At 52.2% G+C, this 25,838-nt stretch overlaps 1 pseudogene; it reads right to left on the bottom strand.

The window, feature by feature from the left end:
- LOC131586385 (zinc finger protein 271-like) overlaps positions 1-22,920 on the bottom strand; it is a 102,888-nt pseudogene extending 79,968 nt beyond the window's left edge.
- Positions 22,921-25,838: the final 2,918 nt, after the last annotated feature.

The following is a 25,838-nucleotide window of genomic DNA, read 5'->3' on the forward strand; positions in this document are numbered from 1 at the left end:
GCCCCTCTGCAGCTTTGGCCATGTCCATTGACATCTGGCTCCCACGGCCTTACCTGACCCCCTTGCAGTGCCCAGTTCCCTAAGGCAGAAGGGGATCCCAGCACACCATGGAATGGTTCTGATCTGTGCTCTCTTCTAGACTGGGATCGTGACATGGAGCATCTGCAAGTGCTGGTAGATGGCGGTTTGAAGACCTTGCCAGATGCTGGAGGCAAGTTCTCAATGTCCCTTTCTGCACAGAATAATCAGTGTCAAGGTGGCAAGAGCTCACTCACGTGCCATTTCCCTTAAGAGTCTGAAGGTTGATGGATTCTGGAAACCTCGCCCTGCTCTCTTCTGGAGCCCTGAGTGATTCCATAGCATGGCTGTCAGTGGGAGGAAGGAGCATTTAGCTGTCAATCTTCTTCCCATGTGCAATGCCAATGTTCATTGTTCATGAAGAAGTTCAATGTGCTCTGTGAAGCCACGGAGAAGAGCAGAGAGGAAGGGGCCGGGCCCAGGGCTGTGCCCTGGGGCTGTGCCTTGCATGCCTCTTTTGCCGGCCGCACAGAGCCTGAGCTGTTCTGGCTGCCACTGCCAAGCCCTGGCCCTGCCTGGGGCTCAGTTCAGAGCTGCTGGCAGATCCAGGGAGTCCTTTCTCCCCTGACTGCCATGCAAGGGGCTCCTTCCATCCCATTGTGGGGCCACTGCAGGCATGTGGTCCCGCTGCTCCTGCTCCTGAGTGGAAGGCAGAGATGAGGGAGTGCCTTGGAGGGCAGCAGTCACCCAGGTGCACTCACTGCCACTCTGGCCTGTAGAAGAACCTTCAGCAGTGTCACAGGAGCTGTTCTGTCCTGCCTTTCGTTGCAGATGAACATGATTATGAGGATGATCTGGATTCCCGATCCATATCAATTACTGAGCCTGATGATGAGGAAGATTATAAGGGTAGGTGAAGGCCTTTCCCCCTGGGAGAGCTGCCAGCTCAGAGCCCAAGGCTCGGCCAGGGCGGCATCACTGCAGGTGGCAGGACAGAGCCGTGCACGTGTGTGCCCTCGCTCTGCGTGATCCCCTCACTGCTCCTGTGGCTCAGTGCTGCCTGTGCAGCAGTGATGAGAGAAGCTTCTGTGGCTGTTGAGTTACAGGTGTGTCTGCAGCAAGGACTTTCCCAGCTGCTGAGCTAAATTCTGCAAGCAAGCCCAGCTCCCATCACTGGGGTGTGTAGTGCATCCCTGCTGACCCCACAGGCTGAGCACTGGTTGTGTGGGATCCATTCCTGGGAAATGGAAATACTTTATATTATAGTCCCCTGAGAAAGAAGACCAAACCTATAGGAGATAGCAATGTAGTAATGGGGGAACTCAAATATCTGGACATAATCCTGAATGATCTGGAGGGATGCCGTGGTGGGTCCATGTCCCTCAGCCTTCTCCTGAGACTCAGCAGCCGGGGGCTTTCTCTGCACATCTGGACACACTGTGCCCAGCACAGCAGGAAGGGATCCATGGCAGCCTCGCTGCCCCACTGCTGCTTTCATGCCCTGCAGGGCTGTTTCCCAGCCTGGCCTGGCTGCAGATTCTCCCCAGCCTCTACAGGAAGGCATCTGGCATCAGCTGTCAGGGAGCCCAAACTGCAGCACGGGTCTCTGAGATCCCCTGAAAATTTCCTGGTCTCAGGGTAGATCAGGTGTAGGGGCTGTTTAGAAGAGGGAGGGCCCTGGAGCAGCTCCAAAACCCTGGGCATTTCCCTCATCCTTATCCATGTCTTTGACAAGTATTGCCTGGAGAAGACCAGCACAGCACAGAGAAATTGTGCCATTCAAGCTCAGGGGGTTGAGCAGTCTTGTGCCAAGGGGTGGCAAGGTGCCTGCAGGCCCCAGCTCTGGGGGAAACAGAGAACGTCCTGGCCATACCCACCGTGCTGCCAGCTCAGCAGTGGAGCACAGCACAGGCTCACGCTGCCCATTGCTCCCACAGATGAAGCTGGCACCACCAGACAAGCTAACAAGATCTGGAGAAGCATGAGAAGAGTTTTTTGCTGGGGAACACAGTGTTTGATTAAGTTAATGGCCGTTGTGGCTGGTGGAGCACTTTTCCTGATGATGTGCTGTGCTGGAGTCTGGTATTGCCGGAAGAGAAAACGGTGAGTGTTTTGCTGATCTCTGCCTCAATCAGTTTCTTGAAAGGCTGCTCATAGTCAGGAAACATTCCCAGTGAGGCTGCTGTGGACTTGTGGCTTAAGTTCTTGGTTGCCCAAATAACTCTGCCGAGAGTTCTGCAGCTGCCCAGGCCTTTCATTGGCCTCTTAATTGCTGGGCCTTGTCCTGGGGAGCCCGCTGGGGCTGCAGCCAGTGCTGGCTGCCACTGAGGCTGCCTGGCCAAGAGCAGCCCCAGGAGCAGAGGGCAGAGGCAAAGCAAGGTGGGCAGGAGAAAGAGCGGGGACATGATTGGCCTTGACAGGCAGAGGTGCTCTGGGGCCACTCCTGGCCAGGGACCCTGTCCAGAGCCATCCCCTGCTCTCCAGGGCCTTGAGGGGCAGCTGTCCAGCTGGGCCAAGCTGTGCCAGCAGCTCCAGCCGTGCTGGGGAGCCTTGGCAGCTCTGGGCCCTGCTGTGCAGGAGGGTCCCTGTGTGCCAGGGGCAGCTGGGGGCCTCAGCAACCTCTTCTCTCAACAGGAGTGCCTCTGCATCTTCAGAAGAGCAGCCAAAGATTTTAGTCTAAGAGAAGCTGACCTGTTATCCTCGCTCTTCACATCTCTCCCCATCTGCTGTGCTGCAGCTGCATCCCCATCTTGATGGCATCCCAAGACCCACACCTCTCAAGCGAGACCCTCTGCCCCTGAGCCCCCTGGCCCTGGTCCCTGGCCAGGACTGAAATTGGGCAGCCCCTGTGCACCAGAGCAGGGGCTGGCCCATGTTTTTTGTTCAAATAAAGAGATGGAGCTGTCACCCCAGTGTCTGGCTGGTACCACCAGCAAAGCCCACACAGCACCAGCCCTGGCTGAGCTCCATGTCCAGGAGCAGCCGGGGGTGCCCATGGTGTGGGCAGGCAGGAGCCAGGCAGGGGCTGCTGTGACCAGCGGTGGGGCCCTGAGGGGCTGGGGGAGCCCATGCTGAGCGTCCCTGGGCTGTGAGGGCACATTTCCTTCAGTGGCATCACCTGGGCCTGCACCTCATGAGGCACACAGGGAAAATTTGGGCTCTCTCCTAAGGTGTGCAGGGATCCCCCATGAGGAGCGCAGTGGGGTTAAATTGAGAGGGTTTTTTACTCTTCTCAGCACAGTAAAGGGGACACTCTTGGCCGAGTTTTGCAAAGCTGGGAGGAAGCCTCTTGTGAGCCCTTGGGCCTGGCCTGTGGGCACAGCGGGCAGGTGGAGCCCATCCCTTGAGGCCAGTCCGGGCTACTCGGGCCGGGCTGGGCTGGGCCAGGTGAGCCGGGCCATTCTCTGGGGCACAGGAGGCACCCGGGGCTGTAACTGAGGCCGTGGCTTCTCACCCTGAAGGGAGGCTGGCTCTGTTGGTTCGGAGGGCACAGCTCAGATCCCAGTTCCCTTTGTAAAGCTGCTGGGGAAGTGTTGAGGGCAGAGAGTTCCAACCCTTCTCACTGGGAAGCTGGGCTGATGCTGTGGGTTTTTTTAATTTTTTGCCCTCTAAATTTGTGTCCTGGCAGAAAGTTAAGTTTGCTTGCTCTCAGTCAGCCCCTTTTCTGCTTGGTGCTATTATAAATGAAATTAAAATAAGACAACAAGAGCTATTAGGTTAACAGCAATTTAATAACAAGGGAAAAAAAAGATACAATTTAGTGAATTGAATAGAAGGATACAATTTAATAAAAGAATACTATTTAGTGGCCTGAATAGCAATTTGGTATAAAAGGAAAACAATTTAGTAAAAGAGTACAATTTAGTGAATAACTTCAGATACATAGATATATATTTGTGAATATAATTTGCCTGTAATTATGATTAAAGCATAAGCAAAACTGACCAGGGTACAGGGAGGGCTTCTTACCCTGCCTCACATACCAAAACAAAGTAATTCAAACTAAAATTATATACTGTATGCTTATACCTATTCATTAATGTTTCCCATAAGTCTCCTCCTATTTCCGATTCATTGATTTAATATCACTATTCTTCATGGCACATGCTTCACTTGTTGCTAGGGGGTCTTCTGTCTTGTTTTGGTGGTTTTTTGGATGAAGGCTTACACTCATCCTCGTTGTCCTCTGGATAACCTTACAGGCTGTGCATGTGTCCTAAGCATTGTGTTATGTAAGTAAGCATTGTGCTCCACTCATTAGTCTTATATTTTATAATTTTCAGGCCCTATACCTAAAGTCATTCCAACTTCATCCATCTCAAGGTCAATTTTGTCTTAGGACATTTCTTATCACAAAACTACATCCTGTACCTTAATTTTAACATGTAACATCTCTAGGGGGGCTACATCTGCCTTGTAACACCAATTCCCTTGATTGCTCCTAATAATAACTTTCCAAATAGTTACAATTTAGTTAGCACAAATCATTTCCATTTATTACAGGAGGGTGTGAAAACAGGAGCATTGTTTGGTGTGGCCTCCTCTCTGCCTTTCACACCTTTCAGTGCTTTGACCCAGCCAAGAGCTTTCTCCAAGAGTGCAATGAAGCAGCTGTTCCTGCTCCCAGCTCTGGCTTTTCCCAGTCTCTGACCCTGACTGGTTTTGTCCCTCTTGCTGTGCCCTCTGTTCCCCCAGGGGGCTGCCCCAGGCTGAGGGATCAGATCCAGGCACTGCTGCTGCTCCCTGGGGACCAGCCCCGGTTTGGTTGTTGCTGTCAGTGCCAGCAGAAGCGGTGGCTGGAGCAGCGGGTGCTGACAGTGCCCCAAGGCCCGGGGCTGGAGGGGTCCCTGGGCTGGGGCTGGGAGGGAGCTGCCCCTTGTTCTCCCTCTGCCTCACGCAGAGCTGGGCCGGGCACAAGTGGGGCAGCAGAGCCAACAGGGAGCCTGCGAGTCTCTTCCAGCCGTGCCTGCTCAGAGTTTGGCCTTGGAGCTTCAGGTGGGCAAAGGCAGCTGCTCTGCTCCCTCTGCGTGTGCCCGTGTTCAGCAGTGCTGCTCCATCAGTCTGTGCCCAGCAACGGGGAAAAGCCTCAGCCCTGCAGGGCCAGGAGCTGCCGGGCTCTGCCTGAGCAGCTCAGCCAGCGGGAAGGGAGCTGCTCCACACGGGAACCAGGGGCAAAGGACATGCCTTTTCTAGGGCATACTTTCTGTAAAAAAAACCCCAAATAAAGAGAAACAAAAAAACAAAACAAAAAAGAAAACATGAAAAAATATGAAAGATAAAAATTACCTCCAAATGTGTAGTGAAAAATCTTCTATAACTCTGGAGTAAGAAAGAGGTGACTGATCTTTTGAAAAAGAGAACTCAGCTTTGATTTTAGTTACTCAGTTTGTAGATGTGCTAGTGGAAAGGATCCATTAGCTGCCTTCCTTTACAGATTTGATGGATATTTTCCAATATTAAGATATTTTACACTGCAGTTAAAGGAACAGGAAATTGAAATACATGTTCTTCATGACTGTGTCTTGAGTGTAAAAATTTTGCAGTTTGAAACTTGGACCTAAAGTGTTGCAAATGGAAGTGATAAATCCCAATGGACTGAGTGAATGCAGCTTTTCCTATGGGATGTGCAGCACTCCAAGGACTTCCTCAGTGGGGCTGTGGGTGCTTGGAGCTTTGTCCTGTGCCACTCCGGGATGTCATGAGATGGGACTTCACCTGCCACCAGCCCAGGTCACGCTCTGCCACCCCAGCTCCTTGGACCTTGTGTCCCCAAAGAAGACACAAGGTGTTTCTGCTGCTCCACCTTTGCACAGATCCACAGAGAGCTGGGATTATCCCAAGTCTTGTGTCTCCATTGTGCCATATTCCTAAAGTACCAGCAGCCCATCCTGACAAATATGGTGAGTTACGTGGACGGTTGTCAGCTCCCTTTCCTGCCTAGAAATCCTGAAACTGCTTCTAAATGCTGTTCCCTATAGCTCTTGGACACCTACTCCCACAGAGCTGGGAAAAAAATGCCCTGGCCATGGCTTACAAGGTGAGTTATGCCTAAGTTAGAGCTCTGTGGGAAATATCTATCCATCCCTATCCTTTTAATATATCTATACGTGGGGGTGTGCATGGATGTGTCTTGTATGGAAAGGAAGGAGTGTGCAAACAACGTGACTGACACTTTCACTCTCTGTGTTCATTCCATACTCACGGGTACCAAGATATTATGGAAACCTTTGCAAGGACAGACCTTCTGTCCATGGATACAGAGACATCCAAGAGCCCCTGGCACAGACAGACCCTTCTGTCCATGGATACAGAGACATCCAAGAGCCCCTGGCACAGACAGACCCTTCTGTCCATGGATAGAGACATCCAAGAGCCCCTGGCACAGACAGACATTGCTGCTCTTCAGCCACTGACAGGATGAGTCCCTGAGACTGGGGCTTGGCCTTCCTCATGGTGAGGGGCATCAAGGAAGGCTGCAGTGTGATGGAGACTGTGATGGGCTGGGAACTCACTGGGGGAAAGGAGGGAGCAGTTGTGAAGTAAAAGGCAGGTGGGGGACAGAACTCCTTCAGAGAATAGAACTGTTCTGAGCTACAGCTTGAGCAAGATGAAAAATGTCATTTGGGGTCATCCCAGATTGATTTCATTTCAGAAGTTACGGAACAAGTTTAATTTTTGGGAGGTGTCATGTTTTCCCTTGGAGGTGGACACTCTGCAGACTTGAGCTGCATTGCCAAAATGCTCCAGTCTCTGCTTCAGGTCACACCGTTTCTTCTTTGGCTGATCCCGGCCCGGTGCTGAGCCCAGCAGAGCCCTGGCAGAGCCCAGAGCAGCCTCAGCATCCGCAGAGCCCGGCTGCAAGGAGAGAAAGCAGAAACCGCCCGTCAGCTGAAGGCTCCTGTCCCCTTGTCCCAGCCAGCCGCGGTGCCCAGGCCATGCTGGCCGTGCTCAGAGCTGGGCCCAAAGCTGCCCATCACTGCTGCCTTTGGGAGCAGAGCAGGAGGGCAGGACATGTGCCCAGCCTGCAGCCAGCCACGGCAGATCCAGCCCCTCAGCAGCTGCCCAGAGCGGGATGCTCCTGTGCCCGCTGCCATCTCCCAAAAGCTCTTGTCCCACCCATGCCAAGGAGATGAGGACCCACCTCACACCATCCGCTGCCAGAAGAAAAGCTGGTCCCAAACGATGTCCTCAGTCTTCTCCAAGGGCACGGCCCATCCACGCCACAGCTGGTCCCAAGCACTTCCCGATCCAGACTGGATCCCACCTAGAACGCTTCCTTTAGAAAAACAAACAACAAATTAATGAAAATAGGTTACAGACAAAAAGGGGAAACAAGAAAAATGGTAAAAAATCTTATCTCTGTCAGAAACTTGAGCAAGGCCCAACCCCTACATTCTGGGGAAAAACCCACCCATGGGTGAGGGAAGCCCATGCTTGCTCCCTTTCCCCCTGCACTGTCCCCCAAAATCACGGTGATCCCAAAGCAAAGCAGGGGAGTGGAGCAGCCCAAGCCCTTCCTTGCCTGCCCAGCAAAGCAGCCGTGCTCAGGTTCTGGAGTCCCACCTGTGCTCCTGCCATGGGGGTTTGTTTGTGTCGGGCTGGCTGCCCCAGCCCCAGCCCGGGGCACGGTGGGTGGTGGGGGCTGTTGGCAGGGCCAGGATCCCACTCCCATTTCGTAACCACCCCAGCCCATGCCCCCAGCCCTGCCAAAAACCAGCTGGGCAGCCACTGAGGAATCAGTTGCATCTGCCCCAGTGAAGGGGAAACCTTTGGTTCCCCGCCAATGCTCAAATCTGGGAGCATCCCCCTGGGACTGGACTTACCTGAAAATTCACTGTGGAGCCTGGCTTTGAAGAAGGTGCCAGAATCAAAGTCCATCATCACCAGCTCCCGCTGGCCAGGTGGAGGAAGAGGATGTCATCCTTGCTGTTTTCCTCCATGTCTCCAGCAGCAGCAGCAGCCCCACCTGGTCCAGTTTCTCCAGGGGCTCCTTCTTCCCTGGGGGGACACCAGGCTGTCAAGGTTCTGCCCAGGGCCCGGCTGTCAGTGAACCAGGACAAGCAAAACCAGCTCAGATGGTGCCCACCAGTGCTGGGCAGAGCAGCTCAGCTCCAGCACAAGGGCTGTGTGTTCCCATTTGATGAGCCCAGTGCAGTGACACAGGCAGGACAAAAAAGTCTGGGTTTCTTTGCTGCTGATTGCCAGGGCATGTGTGGAGCTGTAACTTACCAGGTCCCTGCATCACTGTGCCTGTGGCTCTCTCCCTTCTTCTAGGGCTGATGAATATCCTGCATCCAGGGATCACAGGACAGGTCTTCTAATGAGGGCCTGTCCAAGGAGTTCAGGGATAAACACCACCTGATCAGAGCTTGGCAGTCTGGGGAGAGAAACCACAAACCACTGGTCAGTTGGAGAAGGCTCCTGTCTGCTTTGTCCCACTATTCCCGTGCCCAGGCCACGCTGGATGTGCTCAGAGCTCCGCCTAAACTTTCCCATCAATTCTTTGTTTTGGAGGAGAGCAGCAGAGCAGGACATGTGCCACCTCCTCAGCAGCTGCCAGAGCGGGATGCTCACGAGCCCGCTGCTGTCTCCCAACACTGGTGTTCCCCCTGTGCCCAGAGATGAGGATTCACCTTGGGAGAGCCGTTGTGGCAGTGGGAGCTGGCCCCATCTGATGTTCCTGCCCCTCCTGAAAGGGTGCTCCCCGCAGACCATCTCGTGCAGCAGGATGCCCAGGGTCCAGACGGTCGCTGCCTCGCCATGGTACCACCCAAAGTCGTTCCATTCCAGGGGGCTGTATGATGGTGTTCCTATGGAATATGGATGGAGCTCATCAGGGGGATGCTGCTGCTCCCAGAGCCTGACCCCAGCATCCCTGGGCATGTGGGGGCTTCCCCAGTGGCCCATGGGGTGACCTGCTGCCCTCTCGCCAGCACCTGGGACTTGGGTACAAATCCGTGGCTGGAAACGAAGTCACTGGTGCTGGAAGAGGGCAGCAGAAACCCTGGCAAGGCCCGACCATGACACACAAAGGGAAATACCCACTCAGTGCTGGGGAAAAACCATACCCACATCCTCCCTGCTGGCATTGCCCAAAACATATTTTGAACCAAAGCAAACCAGGGAAGCACAGCAGTCCAAGCCCATTCTCACCTGCACACCAAACCAGCTGGTGCACAGGTCCTGCCTCCCCCTCTCTGCCACCCCTACCCATGGAGGATTTTGTCAGGCTGGCTGCCCCAGCCCCAGTCCTGGGAGAATCCCTCCTGCCACACCCTTGTTGCGCCAAGAGATGTTGGGCCAGGAGATGCTGGGACCAGAAGCCTACCCCTGTGTGGGCTCACCTGCAAATTGAGTGTAGGCTGTCTCCTGAAGGTAGGTGCCACAGCCGAAGTCTATCAGCTTTGCCTCGCCGGTGTCCAGGTCAACCAAGATGTTGTCCGGTTTTATATCTCGGTGCAGGACCCCGCAGCTGGTGCAGTGCCGCACGGCTGCCAGGACCTGCCGGAACAGCTCCCGCGCCTCTTCCTCGGACAGGAACTTCCGTGCCCGAATGAAGTGCCGCAGGTCCTGACACCGCTCTGGGCGCTCCAGCACCATAACAATGTAGTTGGGGAGCTCAAGCCACTCCAGCAGCTGCACCACACCGGGGAAGCCTGTGGACACCTTGTCCAGCAGCACTATCTCCAGTGGTGCGCTGGTGCCGTCGGGCTGCGGGAGGAGCACGGTGCCGTCAGTGGGGCTGAGGCCGTGCCAGGGCTCGGGAAGCCCTCAGCCAGCCCGGGATGCTCTGTGCCCTCCGCTGGCCCCATGCCCGCTCTCCCTCCAGGTGTCCTGGCAGCTCCCACCCTGCCGGGTCCCGGCTCATCCCCGCCCGGCACGCCCCGGCTTCTGCCGCTGGCCCCGCTCACTCACCAGCTCGCCCCAGTGCCGGACACGGTTCCGTGGCACCTTTTTGATGGCCACCTGTAAGCCAAAGGGAACAGCGGATTCAGCTCAGCGCCTGCCGTGTCCAGCCCCATCCTACTCCTCCGCCCCCTTCTCCTCCTCCTCCGCCCCCTCCGCCCGCTCCTCCTCCTCCGCCCGCCGCTGGCCCCACCGCTCACCGGGAGTCCGTCCGAGAACCGAGTGGCTGCGAAAACTCTGCCAAAGCCGCCGCGTCCCAGCAGAGAACCCACTCGGTAGCGCTGCTGCAGGGCCTCCTGCGCCTTCCCTGGGGAAGAGACGCGGCCGTCAGTGCTCGGCCCGGGGCCAGGAACGGCCCCCGAGCGCTCCCCGACCTCCCCGGGCCGGGCATCCGCAGGCGTTCGCTCTTTGGAACGCGACAGCGGCGGCTCGGGGCCGGCGGCCGCGCTGCTGAGCGGCGGAGCTCGGGCCGGGGAAGCCGCAGCGGAGGCGGCGGCAGCGGCCGCGCCGCCTGTGTCCTCCGCGGGCCCCGGGAGGAGCCGGGGCCGGGGCCGGGGCCGGGGCCGGGGCCGGGGCCAGGCCAGGCGGAGCCAAAGGGCAGCGATGCCGCCCCAGCCCCAGGCAATGATGCCCGCCCAGCAGCGCCAGCGCCAGCACAGCCAGAGCTGGGCGGAGGCGAGACCGCGGGGGGATGCTCGGGGCCGGGGCCGGGGCCGGGGCCGGGGCAGCCCCGCCCGGGGCCGGGGGCGGACCGGGGGCATGGCCCGGGTGGGCACGGGGAGAGGGAAACTGGAAGAGGAGGGGACACAGGAAAAGGGAGACAGGGATGGGGTGCGGGACAGTGGGAGAGGGACAAGGGACTCAAGGGAGTCGAAGAATTCGACTCGGAGATGAGGGGATGCAGGGGAAGGGAGACCGAGAGAGGGAGAGGGAGAGGAGGAGAATCGAAGAAGTCTCTAAAGCTGCTGCTTCCACTGCTGCCGCTGCTGCTGCCGCTGCTGCCGCTGCAACTGAAGCCCCGGGACCGTTTGTCCCCGTGTCCGTTTGTCCGTTGCCCGCTCGGCCCCGCCCCGAGCCCCGCGCTCCCCGGGCAGCCCCTGAGCCTGGCCAAACACGGGAACTTTGCCCTGGTGAGCCAAGAGCCAGAGTCTTGACTCCTGCACAGGGGCACAGCAATGCCCTTGGCTGCTGCTGTGCCTTGTCCCTGCTGAGGGTCAGACACTGTCTGAGCACATTCCCTGAATGCAGAATTTGTACCTGAGCCAAGCACTGCACTTGTGTCTCCAGCATTGCTTTCCAAGTAAAACAGGGGGAGTCAAACTGGGTGTAGCTCATGGTATTTTACAGTGTCTAAAACTTGCCAAGTCTCAGATCTTAGAGGTGAGATCCATTTGGAATGAATGGGATGGAGAAACAGTGCAAGATGGAAAAGGGAAACATAAAAATCAATAGAGAAAAATAGAAAAAAAATATTGGTTGTTTCTTTGGATTTTATTTTCATTTCTTTAAAAAGTTGTTTCAATTTTCCCAGAATCTCCTCCCCAGTCCTGTCTGTTCTTTCCAAAAACCTGTCCTGGAGAACAAGGCACAGCTCCTGTCACAAGATGTGCCCCCAGCTGCAGCTTCTCTTGGCTTCCCACACTGTGAATGCAGCACAACTCTTGCAGCAAAGCAGGACAAATATTTGAAGAACTTGACAACTTGTTCTTTCTTTTCCTTGTGCACTGGGGAGTTGTGCCATTGGTAAGGTTTTCATTGTTCCTCTTCTAGCCAAAGAAAACATGATGGGCTACCAGGAATTGTTGGGGAATACAAGCCTGGCTGAATGTGGAGAAAAAATCTCCAGAGCCTGCAGCCAGCAGTGGAGAGCTCATCATTCCAAATGCCCCATGGACATCTTGAAAGTGATCTGGAATGTGAAGATGGGCTGACAGAGGGAGTTTGTTTCTGTGTTCAGTTTAGATGATTCTACATGTCTTGCAGTGGTAGAAATCAAGAGCACAATCAGCTGATGATAAGCACCAGAACATGATAAGCTGGACCTCTCAGTGGATGAAAGACAGTGAAAAGGAGAAATGCAGGGAATGACTTGGTGAACTTTGTGTGTAAGAAGGGTCATTTTTTCTTATTTTGTGGGATTTTTCTTGATTTTTTTGGGATATTCTACAGATTTGGTGGAATGTTTCTGGAATTTGGTAGGGTTTGGGAATATTTAGGGATTTTTTCATTTTAATTTTTTGCAATTTTGTTTTAAGTTATCCCAAATTGGTGGGATTTTGCAAAAGTTTACATAATTTTGTGTTATTTTTATGAAATTGTAAACCATTTTGAGGAGACATGAAGAATTTTGAGGGATTTTTCTTGATTTTGTGGAATTTTGTGGAGATTTGGTGGGATGATTCTGGAATTTGCTAGGGTTTCAGAACATTTAGGGAGTTGTGTGTGATTTTTCTGCAACTTTCTAAGATTTTGTGGAGACATGAAGAATTTTGCCATATTTTCTTAAATTTTGTGAAAATTTGTGGGGATTTGGTGGGATGTTCCTGGAATTTGCTGGGGTTTTGAGAAGATTTCTGCAATTTTGTGGGATTTTTCTTGAATTTTGTGGGATTTTTATTGATTCTTGTGGGATATTCAAGAGATTTTGTAAGATGTTACTGGAATTTGGTAGGGTTTTGGGAAGATTTAAAGATTTTTGGTTTTGTTTTTTCAATTTTGTGGGATGTTTTTTGAGTTTTATGGGATCTTGCAAAAGTTTAAATAATTTTGTTGGATTTTCAGGAATCTAGAAGGATTTTGAGGAGACTTGAAGAATTGTGAGGGATTTTTCTTAGATTTTGTGGTATTTTGTGGAGATTTGCTGGGATGTTTCTGGAATTTGGTGGGGTTTTTCAGAATATTTAGGGAATTGTGTGGGATTTTTCTGCAATTTGGTAGGATTTTTCTTGGATTTTGTAGGATATTGAGGAGATTTTGTGGGAGTTTTGTGGAATTTTGAGGGATTTTGAGGAGACATGAAGAATTTTGAGGTATTTCTTAGATTTTTTAGAAATTTGTTTAGATTTTCTGGGATGTTCATGGAATTTGGTAGGGTTTTGAGAAGATTTCTGCAGTTTTGTGGGATTTTATGGAGACTTGAAGAATTTTGTGGGATTTTTCTTAGATTTTGTGGAAATTAGTGGGGATTTGGTGGGATGTTTCTGGAATTTTGTGGGACGTTTTTGTACTGTTGTGGAATTTTCTGGTATTTTGTGGGATTTTGAGAAGACTTGAAGAATTTTGTTGGATTTTTCTTATATATTGTGGAATTTTGTGGCGATTTGGTGGGATGTTTCTGGAATTTCCTGGGGTTTTCAGAACATTTAATTAATTGTGTGGGATTTTTCTGCAATTTAGTGGGATTTTTCTTGGATTTTGTAGGATATTGGGAAGAGTTGGTGGGAGTTTTGTAGAATTTTGAGGGATTTTGAGGAGACATGCGGAATTTTGAGATATTTTCTTAGATTTTGGAAATTACTGGGGATTTTGTGGGATGTTACAGGAATTTGTTGGGCTTTTGAGAACATTTCTGTAATTTTGTGGGATTTTTCTTGAATTTTGTGAAATTTTGTGGAGACTTCAAAAATTTTGAGGTATTTTTTCTTAGATTTTTTTGGAAATCTGTGGCGATTTTGTGGGATGTTTCTGGAATTTGCTGGGGTTTTCAGAACATTTAATCAATTGTTTGGGATTTTTCTGCAATTTTGTGGGATTTTTCTTTAATTTTGTAGGATATAGGGGAGATTTTGGGGGAGTTTTGTGGAATTTTGATAGGTTTTGAGGAGACATGAATGGTTTTGAGTTATTTTCTTAGATTTTGTGGAAATTTGTGAGGATTTTGTGGGATGTTTCTGGAATTTGGTAGGGTTTAGAGAACATTTATGGAATTGTATGGGATTTTTCTGCAATTTTGTGGGATTTTGTAGAGACTTGAAGAATTTTGAGGGTTTTTTCTTAGATTTTGTAGAATTTTGTGGAGATTTGGTGGGATGTTCCTGCAATTTGCTGGGGTTTTTCAGAACTTTTAATCAATTGTGTGGGATTTTTCTGCAATTTTGTGGGATTTTTCTTGAATTTTTCAGGATATTGGGGAGATTTTGTGGGAGTTTTGTGGAATTTTGAGGGATTTTGAGGAGACATGAAGAATTTTGAGGGATTTTCGCAGATTTTGTTGAAATTTGTTTAGATTTTCTGGGAAGTTACTGGAATTTGGTAGGATTTTGGTAACATTTAATGAATTGTGTGATATTTTTCTGCAATTTTGTGGGATTTTTCTTGAATTTGGTGGGATTTTGTGAAGACTTGAAGAATTGTGTGGGATTTTTCTTAGATTTTTTGTAATTTTGTGGCGATTTGGTGGGATGTTTCTGGAATTTGGTGGGCTTTTGAGAAGATTTAGGGAATTTTTTTCAATTTTTTTTTGGAAACTTGGTGGATTTTGAGGAGTCTTGAAGAATTTTGTGGGATTTTTCTTAGATTTTGTGGGAATTTGTGGAGATTTTGTCGGATGTTTCTGGAATTTGTTGGGCTTTTGAGAAGATTTCTGCAATTTTGTGGGATTTTTCTTGAATTTTGTCGGATATTGAGGAAATTTTGTGGGAGTTTTGTGGAATTTTGAGGGATTTTGAGGAGACATGAATGATTTTGAGTTATTTTCTTAGATTTTGTAGAAATTTGTGAGGATTTAGTGGGATGTTTCTGGAATTTGGTAGGGTTTAGAGAACATTTATGGAATTGTATGGGATTTTTCTGCAATTTTGTGGGATTTTGTAGAGACTTGAAGAATTTTGAGGGTTTTTTCTTAGATTTTGTAGAATTTTGTGGAGATTTTGTGGGATGTTTCTGGAATTTGCTGGGGTTTTTCAGAACATTTAATGAATTGTGTGAGATTTTTCTGCCATTTGGTAGGATTTTTCTTGGATTTTGAAGGATATTAGGGAGATTTTGTGGGAGTTTTGTGGAATTTTAAGGGATTTTGAGGAGACATGAGGAATTTTGAGGTATTTTCTTAGATTTTGTGGAAATGAGTGGGGATTTTGTGGGATGTTACTGGAATTTGCTGGGGTTTTGAGAACATTTTGGGAATTGTGTGGAATTTTTCTGCAATTTTGTGGGATTTTGTGGGGACTCGAAGAATTTTGAGGGATTTTTTCTTAGCTGCTTTGGAATTTTGTGGAGATTTGGTGGGATGTTTCTGTATATTTGGTAAGGTTTTGGGAAGGTTTAGGGGATTTTTTGAGATTTTTTTCTGGAATCTTGAGGGATTTTGAAGAGACTTGAAGATTTTGTGGAAATTTGTGGCGATTTGGTGGGATGTTCCTGCAATTTGCTGGGGTTTTCAGAACATTTAATCAATTTTGTGGGATTTTTCTGCAATTTGGTGGTATTTTTCTTGGATTTTATAGGATATTGGGGAGATTTTTTGGGAGTTTTGTAGAATTCTAAGGGTTTTTGAGGAGACATGAAGGATTTTTGTGGTATTTTGTTAGATTTTGCGGAGATTAGTGGGGGTTTTGTGGGATGTTTCTGGAATTTGCTGGGGTTTTGAGAAGATTTCTGCAATTTTGTGGGATTTTTTTTGAATGTTGTGGGATTTTGTGGAGAGTTGAAGAATTATGAGGGATTTTTCTTAGCTTCTTTGGAATTTTGTGGAGTTTTGGTGGGATGTTTCTGGAATTTGGTTGGGTTTTGGGAAGATTTAGGGGATTTTTTGAGATTTTTTTCTGGAGTCTTAAGGGATTTTGTGGAGACTTGAAGAATTTTGTTGGATTTTTCTGAAACTTTTTGTAAATTTGTGGCGATTTGGTGGGATGTTTCTGGAATTTTGTGTGATTTTTTTGTACTGTTGTGGAATTCTCTGGTATTTTGTGGGATTTTGAGGAGACTTGAAGAATTGTGAGGGATTTTTCTTAGATTTTGTGGAATTCTGTGGAGATTTGGTGGGATGTTTCTGGAATTTGGTTGGGTTTTGAGAAGCTTTCTGCAATTTTGTTGGAGTTTTTTCTAGAATTTTGTGGGATTTTTTTGAGACTTGATGAATTTTGCGGGATTTTTCTGAAATTTTGTGGAAATTTGTGGCGATTTGGTGGGATATTTCTGGAATTTGGTAGTGTTTTCAGAACATTTACAGAACTGTGTGAGATTTTTCTGCAATTTTATGGGATTTTTCTGTAATTTTGTAGGATTTTTTAAATTTTGTAAAATATTGAGGAGATTTTGTGGGAGTTTTGTGGAATTTTGAGGGATTTTGAGGAGACATGAAGAATTTTGAATTATTTTCTTAGATTTTGTGGAAATTTATTTAGATTTTCTGGGATGTTTCTGGAATTTGTTGGGCTTTTGAGACGATTTCTGCAAATTCGTGGGATCTTTCTTGGATTTTGTGGGATTTTGTGTAGACTTGAAGAATTATGTGGGATTTTTCTTAGCTTCTTTGGAATTTTGTGGAGATTTGGTGGGATGTTTCTGGAATTTGGTAGTGTTTTGGGAAGATCTAGGGATTTTTTGTTTTTGTTTTTTCAATTTCGTGCGATTTTTTTTGAGTTTTATGGGATTTTGCAATAGTTTAAATAATTTTGTGGTATTTTTCTGGAATTTTGTGGGATTTTGTGGAGACTTGAAGAATTGTGAGGGATTTTTCTTAGATTTTGTGGAATTTTGTGGAGATTTGGGCACCATTAGGGGTGTGTGTGTCTCACTTTTCCCCAGCAATTTCCCTCTGTCTTCCCATTCCCGATGTTTCTCCTCTCCACCTCTTCCAGCTCCATGACAGGAGCTCAGAAAGAGCAAGAAAACAGAAACAAGCTCCACAGCAAATTCCTGGAAGAAAAATCCATGGATGGCCAGGAGGCTGCTGTGGCTCCTTCCTGGAAATCGGGGATGTTGGGAACACGGCACAGGGTGTCCCAGGACTTAGAGCTGGACACTGAACCCTCCTGGATCTCCTTGGCACCCGTCCCAGGCCAGGATGGTCCTGGATATCCTCCTGGATCTGCCCCAGGAAGGTCTCTGCTCCCTGGGGCGGGATGGGATGGGTAGAGGACAAGGAATGAAGGTCAGGAGAAGAATACAGAGATGCTTCTTGCCACTGCAGCAAGAAATTTGGTGCACTGAAAGCTCAGCTGGAGATGAAGGTGGCCAAAAATGTGAAGCACAATAAAAATTGACTTGTTAAATACATGAATAAAAAGAAATTATAGAAATTACATTGTCCCCTTCCAGGATGTGGATGGTCACCTGACAAACACGGACAGAGTCACAGTGCAGGTTTTCTAACGCATTCTTGTATCTGTGTTCAACGCTCACCCCTCCCTTCCCAGAGGAAAACATGCATTGTACCAAGGGACACTGCAATGTCCTTGAAAAGGGCAAGCCCTGCTCAGCAGAAACCAAACCACCCCTGACTGAACCACAGCATCCCCATCTTGAATCCAAACACAGCATGTGCCAGCTCTTGGGAAGAGAGGGACCCTCTGGCAGTCAAAACCAGAGCAGTGGGACAAGCATGAGCGCTCTTTGGAATATCGGTTTTATTTAGAATGGAGGCTCTGCAGAAGTTTGGTGAGCTGCTAAGAAAAAACTCTTGCAGTCCTCGCCAGCCATTTCAGGAGAGCTCCCCAGAGACAGAGGAACTTCACCTCCCTTTGTCTCTGGGGGATCTTCTCCGGCACAGAGTAGTGGTTGTTTGAAGTTGGTGCCGCTGCAGTGTCCTGAGATCCGGGGGTTTGACACAGGTGGCAGCAGCACTCTTCCTGATGTGCTGCCACTTGCTCCAGGGAAGGATTCATTGCAAGGGGCTGAGCTACACTTCTTATTTCCAGGCTTTTCCCGGCCATGTTCATCTTCAGGGATGAGCCGGTGCTGTGATCCCTGAATTGGGTGGGGCTGTGATGGCACAAAGGGGCTGAGCGCTGGGGTGATGCAGGGCCATGATGTCACACAGCTGTCCTGGCCAAAGCACTGTGACATCACCGCGCCAGCCCTATATAAACCGGGCCAGCCCCTGCAGCTGCCAGTGCAGTCACCATGGGACGTGCCGTAGCCATGGGTGACAGTGGTGTCCTGATGCCTGCCCTTGTCCTGCTGCTGGCCGCTGTGGCTGTCTGGTGGGCCGGTGGCCACTGGCAACCATGGAGGTGGCAGACGAGGAAGCGCCCCAGGGTTAGGCCCAGAGGCCCATGGAGGAACCGAGCAGCCCCTGCGGCTCCCAGGTTCTCCAGGCCTCGGGTGACCCCTCGCCAGCGGCCAGGTGCTCCCGCAAGCCCTCTGGAGAGCTCCTGCAGCTGCGGTCCCTGCATGGCAGTGGCCCAAGAGCTGCAGGAAGTGATGATCCGGCATTGGGCACGCAATGGGACATCTGTGCCGCTCTACTTTGGGATGTGGCTGGCGTTGTGGAAACAACTGGAGAAGCTGATGAGGTGAGGCCACCTGCCCTGCTGTGGCTTGCCCAGCTTCTCCAGAAGCCGCCATCCCTTCAGGAGGCTGCTCCCAGGAAGATTGGCCATCGGGGGGAGAGCCTCAAGCCTTGCAAGGATGGCACAGCAGAGAAGACCCACCATCCATGCAAGAGGCTCAGCCTGTCAGAGAACATCCATGGTGCCAGGAGCCTCCGCTATCTCTGACAGCCTCCATCCCTCGGAGAGGCTCAGCCAGACCTGTCAGCCTGCAGAAGGTGCAGAGCCCAGGGACAGGTCTCCCAGCTCCCTTGGACCCTTGGACCTCAACAACACGGGCGCAACCCTGAGCACTGACATGGCCAGGGAAAGCCCACAGGTCCAAGTGGGAGCCCAGTCCGATCCAGGGGAGCCATCTCAGGAGCAGCTGGAGGAGCAGCAAGTGTCCTGGAGCCAGAAGCTGCCGGACCACAGCTCCCAGGTGACGGTGCTGGACGTGCCAGCTGGCAACAGCCCGTGCCTGGTGGAGACAATTCCCGAGGGACCAGGGAGTTTCCTCCATCTCCAGGAAGCCGCTCCCATACAGCCACCAACTACCAACAAGACTTCTGTACCAGCAGGTGAGACCTGAGGAGCTGTCTGAGGCTCCCATGGGGCTCTGGAGGGGCATTCCCAGGCCAGGCCAGGGCTTCTGAGAGCAGCCTAGAAGCAGGTCAGAGCAAAGTGGCTGGCACTGGCTGGGGCCGCTGCACTGGCGGAAACTCGGGGGGTTCCTGGCAGCATCAGGCCCTGTGATGGAGGCATTGTCTCGTCCTCACAGCCCGACAGCACCTGTGTTCCAACGGAGATCGTGCTCATGGAGAAGGTGGGCTCTGGCTGCCGCAGAATCATCCAGATCCTCGACTGGTTCGAGCTGCCTGACAGCTTCGTGCTGGTGATGGAGGTTCCGGAGCAATCTCGGGATCTCTTGCACATCCTGCTGGAGCAAGAGTTCCTGAGTGAGGAGGTGGCGCGCTGGCTTTTCTGGCAGGTGCTGGAGGCCGTGTGGCACTGCACCGCCTGCGGCGTCCTGCACCGGGACATCAAGCCAGAGAACCTCCTCATCAACCCGGAGACTGGCGAGCTGAAGCTGATCGACTTTGGTTGCGGCACCTTCCTCCAGGAGCGGGCCTTCACACAGTTTGCCGGTGAGCCCAGAGCGCCGGCCCTGCTCCCAGTGCCAGTCACTGCACGGCCCCATTCCCTCCTGGGCCGCGGGGTGCGGCATTCAGCCGGCTGCCGGCTGCCCTGTGGCACGGGGCAGGTGCTGTGCCCCAGGAGCCGGCTGCCGGCCCTGCCGACAGAAAGGGGCTGCAAAAGCCGGGCCCCGGCTCCTGGGCTTGGCAGGCCCGCAAGGCCTTGGGCTGCTCCGCTGGCGTTCTCAGCCTTGCAGAATGGTTTCTTGGCTTTGGCCCATTGTCAGGGGGAGGCAGGCAGGCCTTGGGGGGAAGTTGTGGCCACGGCTGCAGCCCCTGCCTCTGGCAGGAGGCTGGCTCCAGGCTCTGGAAGGCAGCAGCCTGTGACTGAGCAGCACCGCCCGTCTCCCCTAGGAACACGGACGTACTGCCCGCCTGAGTGGATCGGCCTGCGCTGCTACCACGGCGATGGGGCGACCATCTGGTCCCTGGGCGTGCTGCTGTTTGAGATGGTGTGCGGGTTCCTGCCCTTCGAGAATGAGCGTGACATGGTGTTGGGGCAGCTCTTCTTCCCGCAGGAGGTCTCTCCAGGTTGGCACACAGCCTGAAGAAGGCAGGCTTTGGCAGGTGGCACCGCGCAGCCCAGCCCGGCCCTCCCGCAGCTGCACGGGACGTCCATGTGCCCTCAAGGGCCGGCTGCAGCAGGTGGCCCGTGGCAGGCTGGGTGTGGCACGCTTGGCTGAAGGAGGGGACGCTTGTCCTGCCATGCCGCTCTCCCGCCAAGGGCAGCTCCGAGCACACGCAGCGTGGCCTGGCTTCTGCAGGCGCCGGGAGCAGCTGGGCAGGAGCCTTCTGCAAGTGAGCGCCGCTTTCTGCCTTCTCTCCCCAGAGTGCCAACATCTGATCCGCTGCTGTTTGTCCAAGCACCCCATGGATCGGCCAGTGCTGGAGCAGATCTTCTACCACCCTTGGGTGTTGGGCGGGCAGTTCTGATGCCTTGCCGCAGACTCTGCAGCACCCAGTTCCCATGTCCCACGCAGGACTGAGGGCCCAGGAAATAAAACAACTCGAAACCCACGGCAGGCTGGCGAGTCTGGTCCTTGTTAGCAACTTCAGCTAAGGGAACCTCTTGGCAAAAGGGGTAATCAGAGCGTTCCCTTCAGCCTTTGTCAAACTTTTGGTGCCTTTCCTCCAGGTTGTCCCTCAAAATCAGAAAGGGGTGGAGCCTGCACCAGTCCCCCCAAATCACTGGAAGGCAGAGACTACTCCCAGGCCCTTCAAAACTGGACGATGATGGAGACGATCCCCAGGCCCCCCAAACTGAAGGGAGATAAATACCCACCCCAGCCCAAAATAAGAGATGGATGGAGCCCACAGCAGCCCCCAAGTCGGAGGGGGAAGGGAAAACTGCCAGCCCCACCAAAGAGGAGAGGAATTGTGCCTGTGCCAGCCCCGCAAATTGCAGGGGGACAGAGAACACCCATGACCTGGCAAAGGGCAAAGAGAGGCCGGAGGCTGCCGGGATGGTGACAACACTGGCACCCCCAAATCAGAGTGGGACAAAGAGCCCACACAGGCTTCCCAGAAGCAGAAAGGGGGCAGCAAATATCCCCTGTCCCCCTAAGTCGGAGGGGCACAGACACAGAAGGCCCCACAAAAAGAGCATGAGGAACCAAGGCCACTGCCAGCCCCGCAAAGGCAAGGAGGATGGAGAAACTCCCCATCTGTCTTTGTTTTGGAGGACAGGTGCCTGCTAGGGAGGGCAGGGGCCTCCCCTGGAAAGAAAATGTAGACCCCCTCTCTCTACATTATTATAGTTTTGAAAACAAGGAGCTTTCAGGCAGAGATCTGGGGATAGGAATAACAGTTCTTTATTAGTATTTATAACAAAGCAAACAAACAAACAAGAACTACAGCATTAGCAAGAAAACAGAACCAGGGGCCCTGTGACAGCTTTCTCTGAGACGGGAAGGGATGGAGGAGAGGCTTTGTTTCACAAACCCCTCGGGCAGTCAGTCCCGGTGCTCCTGCAGGGCTCTGAGGAACACTCAGCTGGAACAGCAGGGATGAGCTGAGATCCCGGGCCGGTGGCTGAGGTGTATCAGCAGCTCCATGGCGGTGGCTGGCACTGCCACATGTCCTGGCAGGACAGGGGGTGCGAGGCCACCAACAAAGACGAAAGAAGGAGAAGAAGCAACAGCTCCATCTGGGTGAAGGCAAAATTCCATTCTCCTTACCGCAACAGCTCTGCACTCAAAGTGTCCTTCTCTGAAGCAGAAGAAAAGTCCACCAAACTGTCCCCACCCTCCTTTTTTCCTGCCCCCTTCCCCCCCTGGGCCCAGCCAAACTCTTTGTCTTTTGTCTATCACCCACCAAGTACCCATAGTTAGGTTGTCCCCGCAACTAATGGGTAAAAATTCCACAGGCAATCCAGAATTAAAAAAAAAAAAAAAAAAGACACCTAACCCCCAACACCTGCCCCTGGCAATGACCTGAGATGGGATTGAATATAATGACAGGGCCATGGCCAGACCCTCACCTTCTTTGATCTCACATCATCTCATTGCCATAGGCAGGAAAAGGTACAGGTGTCTCCCCAGCATGGATCACAGGGAACATGGATTACCAGGTCTCTGCCAAACTTGAATTTTCCATGGGGGGATGAAGCTGGAGCAATGCAAAAAGCTCTTCCTGTACGTTGAGGCATTTGCAGAGCTTCCCTTACTGGTGCCTCCGCTGGTGTCTGGTCAAGTCAGAGCTCTGGATGAAACTCTTCCCACACTGGGGACACTCGTAGGGCCTCTCCCCAGTGTGGATGCGTCGGTGGACAGTGAGGTGGGAGTTGTACTTGAAGACCTCCCCACAGTCAGGGCAGCGGAAGGGCCTCTCATCCGTGTGAATCCGCTGGTGCCTGAGGAGAGTAGAGCTGGTCTGAAACCTCTTCCCACACTTGGGACACTCGTAGGGCCTCTCCCCAGTGTGGATGCGCTGCTGGGTGACGAGGTTGGAGTTGAAGCTGAAGCCCTTCCCGCATTCCCCACACTGATAGGGCCATTCCCCAGTGTGGATCATCTGGTGGCAGATCAGTTTGTTGCTCAACATGAAGCTCTTCCCACACTCCAAGCACTTGTAGGGCTTCTCCCCATCCTGAAGCTGCTCATGGACCACCAGCTCAGAGCCCTGGCTGGATCTCCGGCCGCCTGCCCGGCACAGGGTGGGTCTTTCCTCCTCAGAGCACCCTGGGCTGGGTTTGGAGCCCCTCCTCCTGAGGGATCTCCAGGGATTTTCCTCCCTGTTGGATTTCTGCATTGTGGAGCTGCTCAAAATGGCCTTGTCCACGAGGTTCTGCTGCAGGGATTTGTCCTCCCTGGTCTCCATCCTCAGCTCCTTGTCTGGGGGAGGAAGGACAAGGAGAGGATGGGATTTGCCTCCGGGCCAGAGGGAAGGGGAAGGAGATCCCCCCAGTGCGTCCCCGGCAGGACGGCGTCGGCAGCGGGGTGGTCCTGCAGCCGGGGGCCATGCTGGGCTGGGAGATGGAGCAGGAGAGAGGGGGAAAGGGGCACTGACTTCCTCCTCACCTGCCTGGGTGTCCCGGGGCATCTTCCTCTTCCTCACAGCCTCCTTCTCCATCTGCCCAAGGTCTGGGAATGGGAAATCCTGGTTTGGGGAAAAATACAATTCATAAGCACATTGGATTAGGGAGTTCTTCCTCCTCAAATCCATTATTAGAAATCACAAGCCTTCCACAAAAACCTCCCAAACATCAAGATTCAGCCCTGAAAATGCCTCCCAGAAGTTCCCCATCTCTGGTCTCTCCCCTTTGGTGTTCAGAGGTTCCCCCAATCCCAGCTGCTGGGGGTCATGCTTGTACTGGGGTTCTGTCTGCTCGGTCCCTGCCCTCCCCAGGCTGCTGGGAGTGCCAGGAATTCAAAAAGCTCCCCCCATTTCCATCTCCCCACTTCGGGAGGCTGGGATCCCCAGTGTCCCCCCAAGGGGCATTTTCCGCTCAGCTTTGCAGTCCTTAAGTCACAAATATCCCCCCTCAAAAAACCCAACCGAGGGACCCCCCAGGATATCTGGGCTGGGCTCCCCCTCTCGGGGCACCTGTGGGATGGGGGGTGATGATCCCACAGGTGGGGGACTGTGAATTCAGGGAGTTCTTGACCTCTTGGTTCCTTCTCCTTTCCCTGATCCTCCTTTGTCCCTCCTCTTCCTGTTCAAGTGCATTTAAAAAATTATGGTATGTCCCAAGGGAAGAACTCACCCTTGGTGTTGTATAAGGTCAGTCCCTACCTAACCTCCCTTTTCTTTTCCCTATCCCATTGGCTGTAACCCCCCTGTATCCCCTGGCCACCCCCTCCCCCAAGTTTAAGAGAGCACCCGAGGAATCTCAGCCTCTTTCTTGCCCCGGGAGATCCACATACAATAAACCCAGGACCACGTCTCGTAAGTCTGAGCCTTCTTTGTCTAAAATACCTTAGGTCCATGTTGGATATATTTTGAGACCCCTTCCCGCCCGTGTTCTGTGAAGGGCGGACACATCCCCATGGGGGACAAGACTGAAGGGATTTGTGGATATTTACAAAATCTTCCTCCCTTTCCTCCCCTTCCATCCCTCCTCCTTCTCCTCCCTAACACCAGCGCCTTCTCCTACCTCCATCCCTTCTCACTCTCCTTCTTCATCCTTCCTCTTCCATCCCTCCTCCACCTCCCCCAGGAGCAGTGACACCCTCGGTGCCCCGTTCCCAAACCCCTCACAGCCCACGGCAGGAGCGGGGATGGAGCCGGGACAGGTCGGGATGGGCAGCGCGGGGCTCTCCCCTGCTCCCACCCGCTGGGGACGGGGGGAACCCGGCCCGGGGAAAAGGAGAGGGAAACTGGGAAAATTGGGGGCTGCAGATCCAACCTGGGGCTGGCTGGGGACCCTGGCTGGGGACTGCCAGCCCTTGGGGCTGCTCTGGGGAGATGTGGGAGGGGGGAACACAGAGAGGGCTGGGGGATCCCAGGAGTGGCAGCACTGGCAGGGACTGGTTTGTACTGGGATCATCCTGGGATCATCCTGGCAGTGGCTGAGATCGCACTGGCTGTGTACTGACATCATACTGGGATCATACTGGGATCATACTGGCAGTGAGTAGGAGCCTGCAGGGGGCAATTGAGACCAGGTTGTGAGGAACTGGGAATATGCCCTGCGCTCGCCAGAACCCCGGGATCGCCCCTCGTATGTCCCGTAATTCTCCCCCAAACCCTCCAGGATCCCCGAGTGCCCCCTCTGCGCCCGTTCGGGACCCCCCAAAGTGTCCCTGGATCCCTGAATGTTCCCGACCCCACAGATTCCCCTTCCAGCCACTGCTGGGAATTCATCTCCCATCATCCCACAACACAGTTCCGCGCCCAAACCTCCTGCCGTGCCCCGCGCCCTAAAGATCCCGGTTACAGCTCCCCAGGTTCCCCCCAAGTGCTCCCGAGCCGTATACATTCGCCCCCAGCACCTGCAGCCATGGCTCAGACGCAAAAGTTTTCTCCAAGCGCTTCCCCACACCGCCAAACGCGCCTTCCGAGCCACTTCCGGGACTACAGCTCCCATCATGCTCCGCGGCGCCCATAGAGCGCTATTCCAGCCGGGACTCCATCTCCCGTCATGCCCCGCGCCTCACCGGAACCCATTGGAGCTGCGCCTACAACTCCCGTGATGCTCCGCGGCCCCATTAAACAGTATTATACCGGCGCCTACAGCTCCCATCATCACCCGCGGCCCATAGATTCCCTGTTACAGCCCCCCAAGTGCCCTCCCGGACCCCGAAGGGCCCCCAGATTCCCCTCCCTGACCTCCAAGTGCCCCCCTGGACCCCCAAGTGCTCCCCCGGGCCCCGAATTGTCTCACAGAATCCCTAAGTGCCCCTCCAAGTGCCCTCCTGGCTCCCCCAAGTGTCCTCCAGACCCCCAAGTTCTCTCTAAATTCCCTCCCCAGACCCAAAACTGCCCCAAATGTTCCCCAGAAAAGTCCCCATGGACCCCAAAGTGGCCCCTTTTACCCTGTCTGAGAAAATTATAAAAATTATGATCAAAGGACTAAAAATAGGAATAATTAGCATAAAGAGGGTGAAATAGTAGTCAATTAACGAATGAAGGGAATTGTGGTACTCAGAATCAAAGACCGATAATTTTTTTAGTTGATAAAAATGTATCAATTCTTTTATATAAATATAAAAAATAGGTTATAAAAATACAGAATAATATTATAAAAATAAAAATTTCATTTTTATTAATTAATTAGATTTTAATGATAAAGAAAAGTTTATAAATG

Source organism: Poecile atricapillus, chromosome 19 (assembly GCF_030490865.1).
Source record: "Poecile atricapillus isolate bPoeAtr1 chromosome 19, bPoeAtr1.hap1, whole genome shotgun sequence".
In the NCBI taxonomy this organism is placed as follows: Eukaryota; Metazoa; Chordata; class Aves; order Passeriformes; family Paridae; genus Poecile; species Poecile atricapillus.